Raw genomic sequence first — 13,225 nt, forward strand, 5'->3', positions numbered from 1 at the left:
TAGCTATCCACTCCAGGTCTCCCAGCACATTCCGTCTTTTAGACGGTACACTATTTGAGGCAGGGCCTGTCTTTCTTCTTGTGTCTCGTACAGTGCTAAGCACCATCTCAGCGCTTAACTAGCAACGATGACTCTGTATCAAAGGTGAATGGCTGCGTGCGGAAGATCCGTTTGCTCTTGTGTTTGTTTCTCTGTGGTGAAGACTGCCTCAGAGTCCCGCCCTCTTCTTTAAGTGGGAGGGACTTTGCTGCAGGACCTTGTTAAGAACGGAGGAGGATCCTGAATGGCGATGTCACAGTGGGCGGAGCCATGCTGACCTGCGGCAGGATGGGCCAGCTTCTAGACCGCTTCCATTTGGGTGCACAATAAAAATAACCGGTAACGTTATACCTGAAAGAGCTACTCTCCCCGCCACGCAGGCAACGCTGATGAAGCTGCTGCGTAGGTGGACTGGTTATGTCCTGTGGACAGATGAAAAGTGCAGCCAGAGCAGCCGATCTGTGAGCTGCAGGCTGCGGGGCCATACACGTGAGGTGGGGCAGCAGAAATAGGTTTAAATCTCCCCCCAAAACATCCTGACAGCTCTGTGCACTCACAGAGCCCTGGAGAACCCACCTCCAGCTATTCGCCAGTGAGCAGCAAAGCTGCTTGGAAATACCAGTGGGGTGAGGGTGAAATAACTCACCAACACTGTCTACAGCTGCAGCTCTCCTCCAGTCTGTCCGCCTCAGCGGTCTGGCAGCTGCCTGACTCCAGCCCTGCTCCTGATACCTGGCCTCACTCCTGGGCCTGCTTTCAGGGCCCTTGCTCTGCTCCTGATGCCTCACTCTGCCTCGGTTGCTGGTCCCCTGCCCTGACCCTGATGCCTTGCCCTGCCTCGGTTACTCGTCCCTTGCCCCGCCCCTGACTTCTTTGCCTGACTGTTCCACGAGCCCTACTTTGGCTGGCTCCCTTGGCTCCAGCTCACTGTGGCTCGACCTGATCCTGCAGCGTGACACTGGTGCGGACTGTTGCTTCTGGCCTTGACTGAATTCGAACCCCGTTCTTGAGTCCCCTCCAACCCAGGCCCCAGCCTCCACCCACGCCCCTGCCACCAATGAACTGACCACTCCTGTTTTCAGCCTGGAGGGATCCCGCCATTGCTCTCTGCTACCCTAAAGTCAGTAGGAAAGGAGACGGCATGAGAAAGGCGGCACCCTAAAGGCAGCCCTAGCAGAACACAGCGGCTGTACTGTACCAGCCCCTCAGCCTGGGTTAGTCGGTGTCAGCACCCCTCAGGTTGGTGCAGCTCTGCATCTAGCTCAGGTTATACCCGGGAGCTGGGTTTTGTACCGTCCTTTTCCGATACTTTGCAGTAGTGGCGGTGGGAAGGGGCACATTGGGGTTTTCAGCTTGCGAAAGATGTGAACAGGTTCTGCCATCCCGCCCTCCAGCTGCTAGATCGCGGCAGCCCCTACTATTGGCCTTCAATGCTGCTACCAGTGTCAGAGGGGAGAAACGCATCCTGGCAGCCCTCCACCTTGGTCTGCACCCTGCAGCCTGGCACCCCGCTGGAAGGGGACCTGCGGATCCCTGCCCTGGAAGGGGTTGAAGTGGGTGCTTTTAGTCACAAAACCCAAATGGTATCTCAGAAACCTAGCAACAGCCTGGTGTCCCTGTAGGGCAAGGAGTGGTGACAGGGCAAGTCCATTTGGAAGGAAGATCCTGCATGGGTCCCTGTCGGCCTCCCTCGATCTCAGCTCCCCAGAGACACAGCATCAGCCACTGACCGGCTGGGAAGGGCTCTGAATGGCCCTTGCTCACTCACCCCCCGTGGCGCCTTTGAACGATTGGGTATTCACAAGGTATCTGCTCTTAGCTCAGTCTGGCTGCATGGCCATGAACGCTACCAGGCCAGGTATCAAACCACTCGCCCGCTCCTCCCAGGAGGATGGAATAAAAAGCCAATAAGAGTTTACTGGCCCTGGGGTAGTGCTATAGACCAGGGCACTTACCACAGGTGTCTAGAGATGAGGGAGGCTGACCGCGTTTCCCAGCGCTTGAGAAAGCCAGGCATTTCTACATTGACCCACCATGGCAGTGGACTCCACTTCTGGGTGCCTAACTCAAAGGTGCTCAGCACTTTCCAAAGTGGCCTGTGATTTTGTGCGCTCCACTTTGCGGGCGCTGGGCTTTAGACATCAATGGAAGTTAGGAGCTGACATACCTTGCAGAATCAGAGCCCATCCTGGGTTGCCAGGACCCCACTGTCTTAGCGGCAGGTGCTCAGCACCTTTGACAATTAGACCCTGTCCTTGGATGCGGATGCTGCACGCCTGTGAGGAGTTGGACCCACACCTAGCCTGCTTACCTGCTAGCTTAACCCTCAGGCAGTGTGATGAGCACACCTGGGCCCCAGGTGAGCCCCCTGATTGGCCAAACTGCCCAATTGGTTGAAGGGATCGTGCAACCTGCTCTGAAAACCAGCAGCATGGCACTGGTTGCTCAAGGCATTAGCCTGCGGCTGTGTTAGTTTCTGCTCCTGCCTTGTCCCAGCCTTGCTCCTACCTCGGACCCAGCCCTGCTCCTGCCTTCCCCGACTCCAAATAACCCAGCTGTAGCCCTCGGCTCCAGTTCTGGCTCTGATTCTGGTATGACCTTCAGTTCTGACATTCAGCCTCTGACTCCAGTTCTGACCTTCGGCTCTGATCCCTGACTCTGACTTGGCCCCAAGCGCTGGCATCCAGCCTCTGACTCTGGTTCCATTTCCCAGCTCCTGACTGCTGCTCCGACATGGGGCCTGACCGTTGGGCCAGATCACTCACATCCCAGGCCCTAACAAAGCTGGATCTGTGTTGAACCTGGTCCATATTGTAACTGGGCCGCCAACACCGTGCTGGAACGGGACCTTATGTAATGAAAACAAAGGGGTTAGGTGAGAGACCCACGCTCCACATCCAAACTCGAGAAGGCAGGGGCAGATAAAATGAGCTACTGCTGGTGGAACCATTTGAAAGTAGGTTGGGCCAGAGCCCTGGAGAATAAATGGTAGGAGACAACCTCGGGCTAGAAGGAAGATGCACGAGATGAGCTACTAGGACTTTTTCCTCTCTTCAAGTGAAACCCTGACCCCACTGAAATTAATGGGAGTTTTCCCACTGACTTCCATGGGGCCAGGATTTCACTCTTAACTTGTAGGATCTTTGATTAAATGTCATTGTGTGTTTTCAGTGCAAAGCACTACAATGTTTTGGTGGCTTTAGGTCTCCCAGAAGCAGCATTCATACTTTAGGATGAGGAAATAGTTCCTAATCTAAGGCCTCTTTCACCAGGCAGATGTTGTGTATCTGCTACGGAATACGCGTATTTCCAGCCATTAATGGCTCGCTCATGCCAGGCCCATAAGCTTTTATACTGGAGTAACGGGCTTTGTGATTACAGGTTTCCTCAGCTCTTATAAACTCCAGGCACATGAAAGAACTGTTCTGGCTGACCTCAGGAAGCCTTGGGATTGAAGACATGCAGAATTCCAATCTCTTTAATGAGACACCTACAAAAACCTGCTGTTAACAAGCGATGCACGTGTGAAGACTTGTGGCAGGTATAATGGAGCACAGAGGGTGATTGAAAATGCCAGGGACCCGCAACAGAGAAATGTGAGCTGAATAATGAAGAACCTCTGAAGAATTTCCAACCAATCTGCTCCATTGACCAGCCAACGCTCCTTTCTTATGAGTGCTGGGCACATCTTAAAATGGTGAAAACCGCACGTAAGGAACTTAACTTTCACCCATTATTTCATTCTCACCTCCGCCGTCCGAAGCTAAACCCAGCATACGGAGTTTGCATCTGCCCCTGAGGGAGGCTGGGTGTGGCCCAGGACTCAGCCCAGCCCCATGTAGCATATCACATCATTCCCACCGTGCTCCTCTCTTTCCTGGATTGAGAGAAACTATTTAGAGTGGCCCAACTAGGAACCCAGGTGTGAAATTAAGCAAAGGAAAAATTAGACTCAAACATTATTATGGTGAGGGGAATGGAAGGGATGGGAGCCAAACTGCTTACATCTCTTAAAGTTACACTGGATAAAGCTGTGGAGAATAAACTTGTACAGAGCTGGGGGATTGGCTTGAGACATAAGAACCTAAGAACGGCCATACTGGGTCAGACCAAAGGTCCATCGAGCCCAGTGTCCTGTCTTCTGACAGTGGCTTCAGAAGGTGCTTCAGAGGGAATAAACAGAACAGGTAATCGTCAAGTGATCCATCCCCTGTTGCCCATTTCCAGGTTCTGGCAAACAGAGGCTAAGGACACCATCCCTGCCCATCTTGGCTAATAGCCATTGATGGACCTATCCTCCATTAATTTCTCTAGTTCTTTTTTGAACCCTGTTATAGTCTTGGCCTTCACAACATCCTCTGGCAAGGAGTTCCACAGGTTGACTGTGCGTTGGGTGAAAAAATACTTCCTTTTGTTTGTATTAAACCTGCTGCCTATTACTTTCATTTGGTGAGCCCTAGTTCTTGTGTTATGAGGAGCAAATAACAGTTCCTTATTTACTTTCTCCATGCAGTCATGATATTATAGACCTCTGCCATATCCCCCCTTAGTCGTCTCTTCCAAGATGAAAAGTCCCAGTCTTATTAATCTCTCCTCATACGGAAGCTGTTCCATACCCCTAGTCATTTTTGTTGCCCTTTTCTGTACCTTTTCCAATTCCAATATATCTTTTTTGAGATGGGGCGACCACATCTGCACACAGTATTCAAGATGTGGGCATACCATGGATTTATATAGAGGCAATATGAAATTTTATGTCTTATTATCTATCCCTTTCTTAATGATTTCCAACATTCTGTTCACTTTTTTGACAGCTGCTGCACATTGAGTGGATGTTTTCAGAGAACTATCCACAATGACTCCAAGATCTCTTTCTTGAGTGGTAACAGCTAATTTAGACCCCATCATTTTATATGTATAGTTGGAATTATATTTTCTAATGTGCATTACTTTACATTTGTCAACATTGAATTTCATCTGCCATTTTGTTGCCCACTCACCCAGTTTTGTGAGATCCCTTTGTAATTCTTTGCAGTCTGTCTGGAACATAACTATCTTCAGTAGTTTTGTAGCATCTGCAAATTTTGCCACCTCACTGTTTACCCCTTTTTCCAGATCATTTCTGAATATGTTGAATACTGGTCCCAGTATGGACCCCTGGGGGACACCACTATTTACCTCTCTCCATTCTGAAAACTGACCGTTTATTCCTACCCTTTGTTTCCTATCTTTTAACAAGTTACTGATCCATGAGAGGATCTTCGCTCTTATCCCATGGCAGCTTACTTTGCTTAAAAGCCTTTGGTGAGGTACCTTGTAAAAGGCTTTCTGAAAATCTAAGTACATTATATCCACTGGATCACCCTTGTCCACATGTTCGTTGACCCGCTCAAAGAATTCTAGTAGATTGGTGAGGCATGATTTTCCCTTCACAAAAACCGTGTTGACTCTTCCCCAACAAATCATGTTAATCTCTGTGTCTGATAATTCCATTCTTTACTGTAGTTTCAACCAGTTTGCCCAGTATTGAACTCAGACTTGCCGGCCTGTAATCGCCGGGATCACCTCTGGAGCCTCTTTTAAAAATTGGCGTCACATTAGCGATCCTCTAGTCATCTGGTACAGAAGCTGATTTAAATGACAGGTTACAAACCACAGTTAATAATTCTGCAATTTCACATCTGAGTTCCTTCAGAACTCTTGGGTGATGCCATCTGGTCCTGGTGACTTATTACTGTTTAGTTTATCAATTTGTCCCAAAACCTCCTCTAATGACACCTCAATCTGGGACAGTTCCTCAGATTTGTCATTTAAAAAGAACGGCTTAGGTCTGGGAATCTCCTTCACATCCTCAGTCATGAAGACCGATGCAAAGAATTCATTTGTATCTCTGCAATGGCCTTATCGTCCTTGAGTGCTCCTTTAGCAGCTCGCTCATCCAGTGGCCCCACTGGTTGTTTAGCCGGCTTCCAGCTTATGATGTACTTTAAAAAAAAATTGCTATTACTTTGTGAGTCTTTGGCGAGCTGTTCTTCAGATTCTTTTTTGGCCTCACTGCTTATATTTTGATACTTCACTTGCCAGAGTTTATGCTCCTTTCTATTTTCCTCAGTAGGATTTAACTTCTACTTTTTAAAGGATGCCTTTTTGCCTCTCACTGCTTCTTTTACATTGTTGGTTAGCCACGGTGGCACTTCTTTAGTTCTCTTACTCTGTTTTTTAATTTGGGGTTTACATTTAAGTTGAGCCTTTATTATGGTGTTTTTAAAAAGTTTCCACACAGCTTGCAGGATTTCACTTTTGGCACTGTACCTTTTAATTTCTGTTTAACTAACTTCCTCATTTTTGTGTAGTTCCCCTTTCTGAAATTAAATGCTACCATGTTGGGCCGCTGTGGTGTTCTTCCCACCAGAGAGATATTAAATCTAATTATGTTGTGGTCACTATTACCAAGCGGTTCAGTTATATTCACCTCTTGGACCAGATTCTGTGCTCCACTTAGGACTAAACCAAGAATTGCCTCTCCTCTTGTGGGTTCCAGGACTAGCTGCTCCAAGAAGCCGTCATTTAAGGTGTCAGGAAACTTTGTCTCTGAATCCTGTCCTGAGGTGACCTGGACCCAGTCAATAGGGGGATAGTTGAAATCCCCCATTATTACTGAGTTTTTTATTTTTATAGCCTCTCTAATCTTCCTGAGCATTTCACAGTCACTATCACCTTCCTGGTCAGGTGGTCGGTAATATATCCCTACTGTTATATTCTTGTTATCCGAGCATGGAATTACTATCTATAGAGATTCTATGGTAAAGTTTGGTTCACTTACAATTTTTACTTCATTTGATTCTACGCTTTCTTTCACATATAGTGCCACTCCCCCACCAGCATGACCTGTTCTGTCTTTCCGATATATTTTGTACCCCGGTATTACTGTGGCCCATTGATTATCCTCATTCCACCAAATTTCTGTGATGCCTGTTATATCAATATTCTCATTTCATGCGAAGCACTCTAGTTCACCCATCTTATTATTTAGACTTCTAGCATTTGAATGTACGCTCTTTTAAAAAACTGTCACTTTTCAGCTGTCTCTTATTACGTGATGTAATTGAATGGGACTCTTTCATTTGACTGTTTCTCATGAGACCCCATCCATATTTTATCCTCCATCCTCTCTTCTTTGCTAGGACATAGAGAATCTCCATTAATAGATCCTCCCCTAAGGGATGTCTCTCTCCAAACCACGTGCTCCTCTGCACCTGCCGGCTTTCCCCCAGCCCTTAGTTTAAAAACTGTTCTATGATGTTTTTAATTTTAAGTGCCAGTTCCATTTTGGTTTAGGTGAAGCCCATCCTTCCGGTATAGGCTCCCCCTTTCCCAAAAGGTTCCCCGGTTCCTAATAAATCTGAACCCCTCCTCCCAACACCATCGTCTCATCCATGCATTGGAGACCCTGCAGTTCTGCCTGTCTAACTGGCCCTGTGCTTGGAAGTGGAAGCATTTCAGAGAATGCTATCGTGGAAGTCCTGGACTTTAATCTCTTACCCAGCAGCCTAAATCTGGCCTCCAGGACCTCTCTCCTATCCTTCCCTATGTCACTGGTACCTACACGTACCACGACCACCGGTTCCTCCCCAGCACTACACATAAGGTGATACAACTTTCTTTTGTAGAGTATCTTTCATACAGACTGTGTCCCCTAATGCTTTGAAGAGTTGAATGATACAAGTACAGAGAGCACAGTCGGGGTGAGGAAGAGACACACAAGCAAAAGAGAAGCTGGATGTTTTCGGCTGAGACCTGAACCGAGAGCAAGAGTGGATAAAGCAGAAGGATACAGGACAGCTGCTCCGAAGCGACGATTAAATGACTTGTTTAGATACTCCAGTACTGTGTGCTTCAGGCCAGCAGGTGACTTATAGGTCTTGCCCAACTCTGCTTTTTCTTCTGTAAGCAGGGTCTGGATGAGCTCTCCCCTGACAGCTAGTGATGAGCTGGGGAGGGGGAAAGGCTTCAGGACCAGATTGTATTTACATGAACGCAGCCACTCGGCCTAGGTATGAGCAGACAGAGCTGTGTTGTCCAAGTGATCGACTTTGGCTGGTGCTGAGTTACAAATCGCTATAGTATAGAGTGTTGTTATCCTTATTGTAGGAGTAAAGGGCAGCAGAACGGGGCTTAGCCTGTCCTGACTGAGGGAGTCATCCTAAACTGAACTAAACTCGCTAAGCAGGAGGCTCGGATTCCAGACCCCAGTGAAGGGTAAGAGGGGCTGGGGACCTGCCTAAGAGTCCTAGGCATGGTTTAACCTGCCCCTCCCCACCGTTCAAAGACAGAGCTCATTAAGGCTTTATTAGGACTCTTTTTGTTTTCTTAAGTGATCGCTAGAGCTGAAATCACCTGTGGTGGGGCAACGTTTCTGCCCAGCCTGCTTCAGCAGTGAAGTTTCCCCCACTGAGAGCGGAAAACCACGGAGGGCTGGATGGAACCTCAAGAGACCGATCCGCACGGTCACCGTGGAGCAGCAGAAGGTGACAGTGTGCCTTGGCGACGGCCGGCAGGGTGGCCTCGGAGTGCGCCGGTGAGCGGCTGGAAGAGTAGCTAGCAGAACAGCGAGTGGCCGCCAGGGTGGCCAGCAAAGCGGAGCAGTGGCTGGCCAGCCGGGCAGCAACACTGGACAAAGCACTTGGACCACGGAACAAGCCAGGTGCCTTCTCCCCTTGTCCCCCAGGCGGGAGGGGAACTCATGCAGATGCACCTCTGAACTCCCAGGTCTTCACTGACCAAGAACAACTACGGTGAGTGGCGTGTGGTGGAGGGAGAAGGGAGGGGCACAGTAAAGGAACTTTTGGTTGTTGGACTCAAGAACCTGAGGCAAAAGACGTGGCCCAGTGTACTCCGGGGTGGGTGTTTTGCTCACAGTTTTATGGTTTTGAATCCTGCTTGCGTTATTTTCCCTAATTAATGTCGAGTGCCTTCCCTCCTTTCATTAAAAGTTTCTTTTCTACACTCAGATTCTGTGCTTGCAAGAGGGGAAGTATTGCCTCTTTGAGGCGCCCAGGGATTATGTGTAATTTTCTCAGGTTACTGGGTGGGGTCTCGAGCCGGTTCTGTGTTGTATCAATGGAAAGGAACCCCTAGGTATTGAACCTAGCCCTGGTTGCTGCCGGCTCCACCTGGCAGAAGGGCTACCCTTCTTTTTATTACACTTGGATTAACGTGGCCAAAAGGCAAAACAGACGAATCCACAAAGCACAAGAACAAACAGATACATGGGGATAACAAGTCCAATTCCTACAGGAAACCTGAAGGCGAAATTCAGCCCTTGCCTAAGCAATCACAGCTCCTATCACCGCCAACGGGAGTTAAGATATAGATAGATGCAGTGGTGGATTAACACACAGGCCCATGGGGCCTGTGCCCAGGGGCCCCAGCCAATTTGCGGGCCCCCACAGGAGCGTGAGAACCTGTGTAGAAGTGCGCTGCTCCTCCTCTTCCCCTGAGGCCCCGCCCCTTGCTCCTCCTCTTCTCCCCAAGGTCCCGCCCCCTGGCCAGGCCAGAAGCCAGAGCAGGGCGCTGGTAAGAGCTGCCCAGGGAGCCTGGACCATTGTGGAGAGCCCCAGACCCTCCACCTGACACGTATACATGGAAGGAAAAGGTAACAAAACCACAAAAAGCATCTATGTACCAGCGCTGTCCTCCCCCAGGTGCATAACTTCCCCCCCAACGCCTTGATCCTAAGGTTAGAGAGGAGACGATCATTCAGGTGGGAAATCAATGCAGCCTGAATTAACTGAAGTCTTCAATCAGCCATTTTCCTTGCTGAGTGTGTCAGGAATGTATTAACTCTGAAATCTGCTCCCCGGGGGCCTGTTCGCAGTATATCCAGTGCAGATTGAAGCACAAACTGTTTCAGATCAGCAGAGATTTTCTCCATTTCCTGCAATTCCTGGACGGCTGTTAACCCCTTCATCAGCCACTGAAGATCTCAGCACAAGAGTGCAATGTTCCTACTGACACTGTAGCCTGCCCCACCATTCCTCCCAGCCCACCCTCTGTTTGGGTGCTGCTCCCACCCTCCTGCAGGTCAGCAGCAAGAAGGAGTCTCAGATGGAGGAAGGCTGGTGGTGTGTTTGCTTATTCTGAATAGTTAGTTGTGGCAATGTAGCACTCAGGAGGCCAGCACCCCGTTGCGCTAGGTGCTGTACAAACATACAACAAAAAGATGGTCTCTGTCCCAAAGAGTTCACAGTCTAAAACACAAGACAACAGATGGACACGGGCTGACAGATGGGGGAGTACAAAGAAACAATGGGACAATAAGGTTATGGCACTGAACTGTGGCTCGGGAGATCTGGGTTTGGATTCCTAGCCCTGCCACTGATTTCTTGCACACCCTTGTCACTTAATCTCTATTTTGTAGAGGTGATATCCCATTCTCCTCACTGTGGTATCACCGGGCCTCCCAGTCTTCATTTGTCCCATGGGGATGACAGAATTTCCTTGGCACATGGGGGGGCCTGGGAGGATGAATCCACAGAGGCCAAGGAGGTGCTCAGATGCTGCAGCGATGGATTCATAGAGCCAGATGAATAAATTTGTTGGCATAAAGCTGAAATCTACCCTGCAAAAATCCAGATTCCCCACACTACACACACACACTTTTCTAAAGTGAATCTTGAATAAGTGACGTTCTCCGGCATATGTCCACCTGGCCCCGCATTGACTCAGCTGCTCCCTGCTGGGATGTCATATCTATAACAAAGAGTAATATCCTCGCATATCTTTCCCACTAGCTTTTTGGAAGAGAAAAGGTAGATCTCTGTGAACCCCAGGCTCCGGTACAGCCTCTGGCCCTCCAGATTCACCATGCTAACATCCAGGATCACTGCCTGGTAGCCACGCTGCTGGGCAAAGCTAAGGTCTGGCCTGGTCAGAGCTCTGGTAATGCCCCTGTTCCGATGGCTCCATCTGACCGACAGCCATGCCGGTTCCAGCGTGCACTCGCCATCTATATAACGGGAGGGGGCTTGGCAGATACAATAGTCACCACTTCCCCTTCAGACTCAGCCACCCAGAAACGGGAATCTTCCCTCTCCATGTAGGTTTTCTGTATGTCCCACAGGTCCTCCCTGAGACACCGCTCTATGTACTGAACATAGTAAGAGTCATCAGAAGCCAGCCTGCAGCTAAGAGGACAGGGGCAGCCAGCAGAGAAAGGAGGAGGCAGCCGGAGCTCAGGAACAGCGCGAGGCGCACACCCAGGAGGAGCAGGTGAGCCCGTGGGAGCATCAGCATATGCGGGTAGTCTGAGGGACGTGCTCACGCCTGCCAGCCACAAACAAGCTCCTCGCCGCCTCGCAACTCGGTACTCCCGAATGCAGCAACCAGCCACGGCTTCGGGCATGTTGCTATCCTAAGGAAACAGACTGTTAATTGGGCAGAGAGGGTTGTGCATCTGAGAGACCTAATGTCAACTCAACGCCATCAACAAGTGCCCACTCCTGCAGGACCCAGGCAGGCAAAACTCCCCCTGGCTGCAGCCTCAGGCCTTGGCCATCGGATGGTTCATCTTAAGACACAGCTATATGGGGGACAGTGTTTAGGTCGGGGTCCATGTCCAGCTGTGCCCTTCAGTGCCTCCTCCCAAGGTACCACCATGTTTGTTTGGATGTTAGAAGGATCGCCGGCCACCATCTGAGCACTGGGGACGCGACCTAATGTTGGCCGTCCTTCACTGAGCCATGGAGTCACCCTGCCCTGGTGACAGACGGCCAGCCAGGACTCCTGCAGGCCACTGATTTGTTTTCATGAATCAGTCACCCAATTATCTGTTCCAAATCACATAATCATCCGCCACATTGTACAAGACACCATAGACAGCACCTGGCCATTACTTGTCTAATCTGTTTCTGCTCGTTGATACTCTAAGGGCTATAGCTAACGGCAGGACTGGCTGAGAGGACGCGGAGGAGGGCTCTGGCACATGGTGGCTGTCCATGTGAGACTCCAAAGGCCCCTCATGGTTAGAAGACCCAGAGTCCTTCCCTCAGGTGGAGAACCCCATCCGGGAGTGCCGAGGAGGGATGAGAGAGCCCAGCAGATGGAGCAGGAGAGAACCAGTTGGACATAGCTGGTGGCCTTCTGTGTCCCCTGAGAGAGTTTGGGTTCAGAGTGGCTGATGGCTCTGACTAGTTCTGTTTTTAATCCCTTCTTCCCCTTAGAAATGCTCGTCGCTCGGTGGTTAATACCTTGTGAGTGGCCTCCTCCACACTCTGCTGCTCACTCGGATCGGACCCCCGGAGGGGAAAGGCGCTGTATGTTATAACCAGACCCCTCAACCCTCCAGCTCCTCCATACTCTGCCCTTATCATGACACCGACACTGCTGCTGTCATCAGTAGGAACGTAAGGCAGCTCCCGCCTCCATCACACCTCCCCATCAACCCAAGGAAGACACATCGCTATTCTGGCAAGATGGCTGCCTCCAGAAATGGCCTTGGAAATGCTCATAGCCATTTTAGCCCTGGCAAGACCCTCTCAGCCTGGGGACCTCTGGCTGGCTGGCCTGAGGACATTGGGCCCCACCTTTCTTGTAGCAGCTTCTGCTCTTACCCCCTGGATAACTACAGCACATTCACTTACTTGCCCCATTCAGATTCCCAGCTCAGTCAGTGGCTCATGCTGGTTCCCATTAATCTCCGTCTCGTCTGGTCTCCCGTTCCGTTTCTGGCCTGGCTCTTGGTCTCACAACTCCAGTGTTTCTTGTTAATCTGAGACATTTTATAGGTTTGTTAGTCTTCTAAGGTGCCACAAGTACTCCTTTTCTTTCTGCAGACGTTTTATAGCTTCTGTACCTTGCCCCACTTATCAGCTCATTGGTTCGGCCCCTTCCTTTGCCCCTCCCAGGGCCAGACATCAACACAAGCAACAGCTCGGCGCCCTGTGCACATATGCAGTTCCCGAGCTCAGTGCCTGCTTTCTCCCTTGGGCAGTGGGTAACTTGGGCATCTGTTCTTCCCCGGGATGCTGCAAAGCACATACGTCCTCCAAACCAGCCAACACAACCACCTCCTTTTACCCCTATTTAGCACATCATGGTTTTAGTCACCGCAGACCCGTTCCAAACCCCACCTGACTGTGGCTAGGTGACATCTCCCTCCCGAATATCACCAACAGCAACCCGCTGA

The sequence above is a fragment of the Caretta caretta genome, chromosome 5 (assembly GCF_965140235.1).
Source record: "Caretta caretta isolate rCarCar2 chromosome 5, rCarCar1.hap1, whole genome shotgun sequence".
Taxonomy (NCBI): Eukaryota; Metazoa; Chordata; order Testudines; family Cheloniidae; genus Caretta; species Caretta caretta.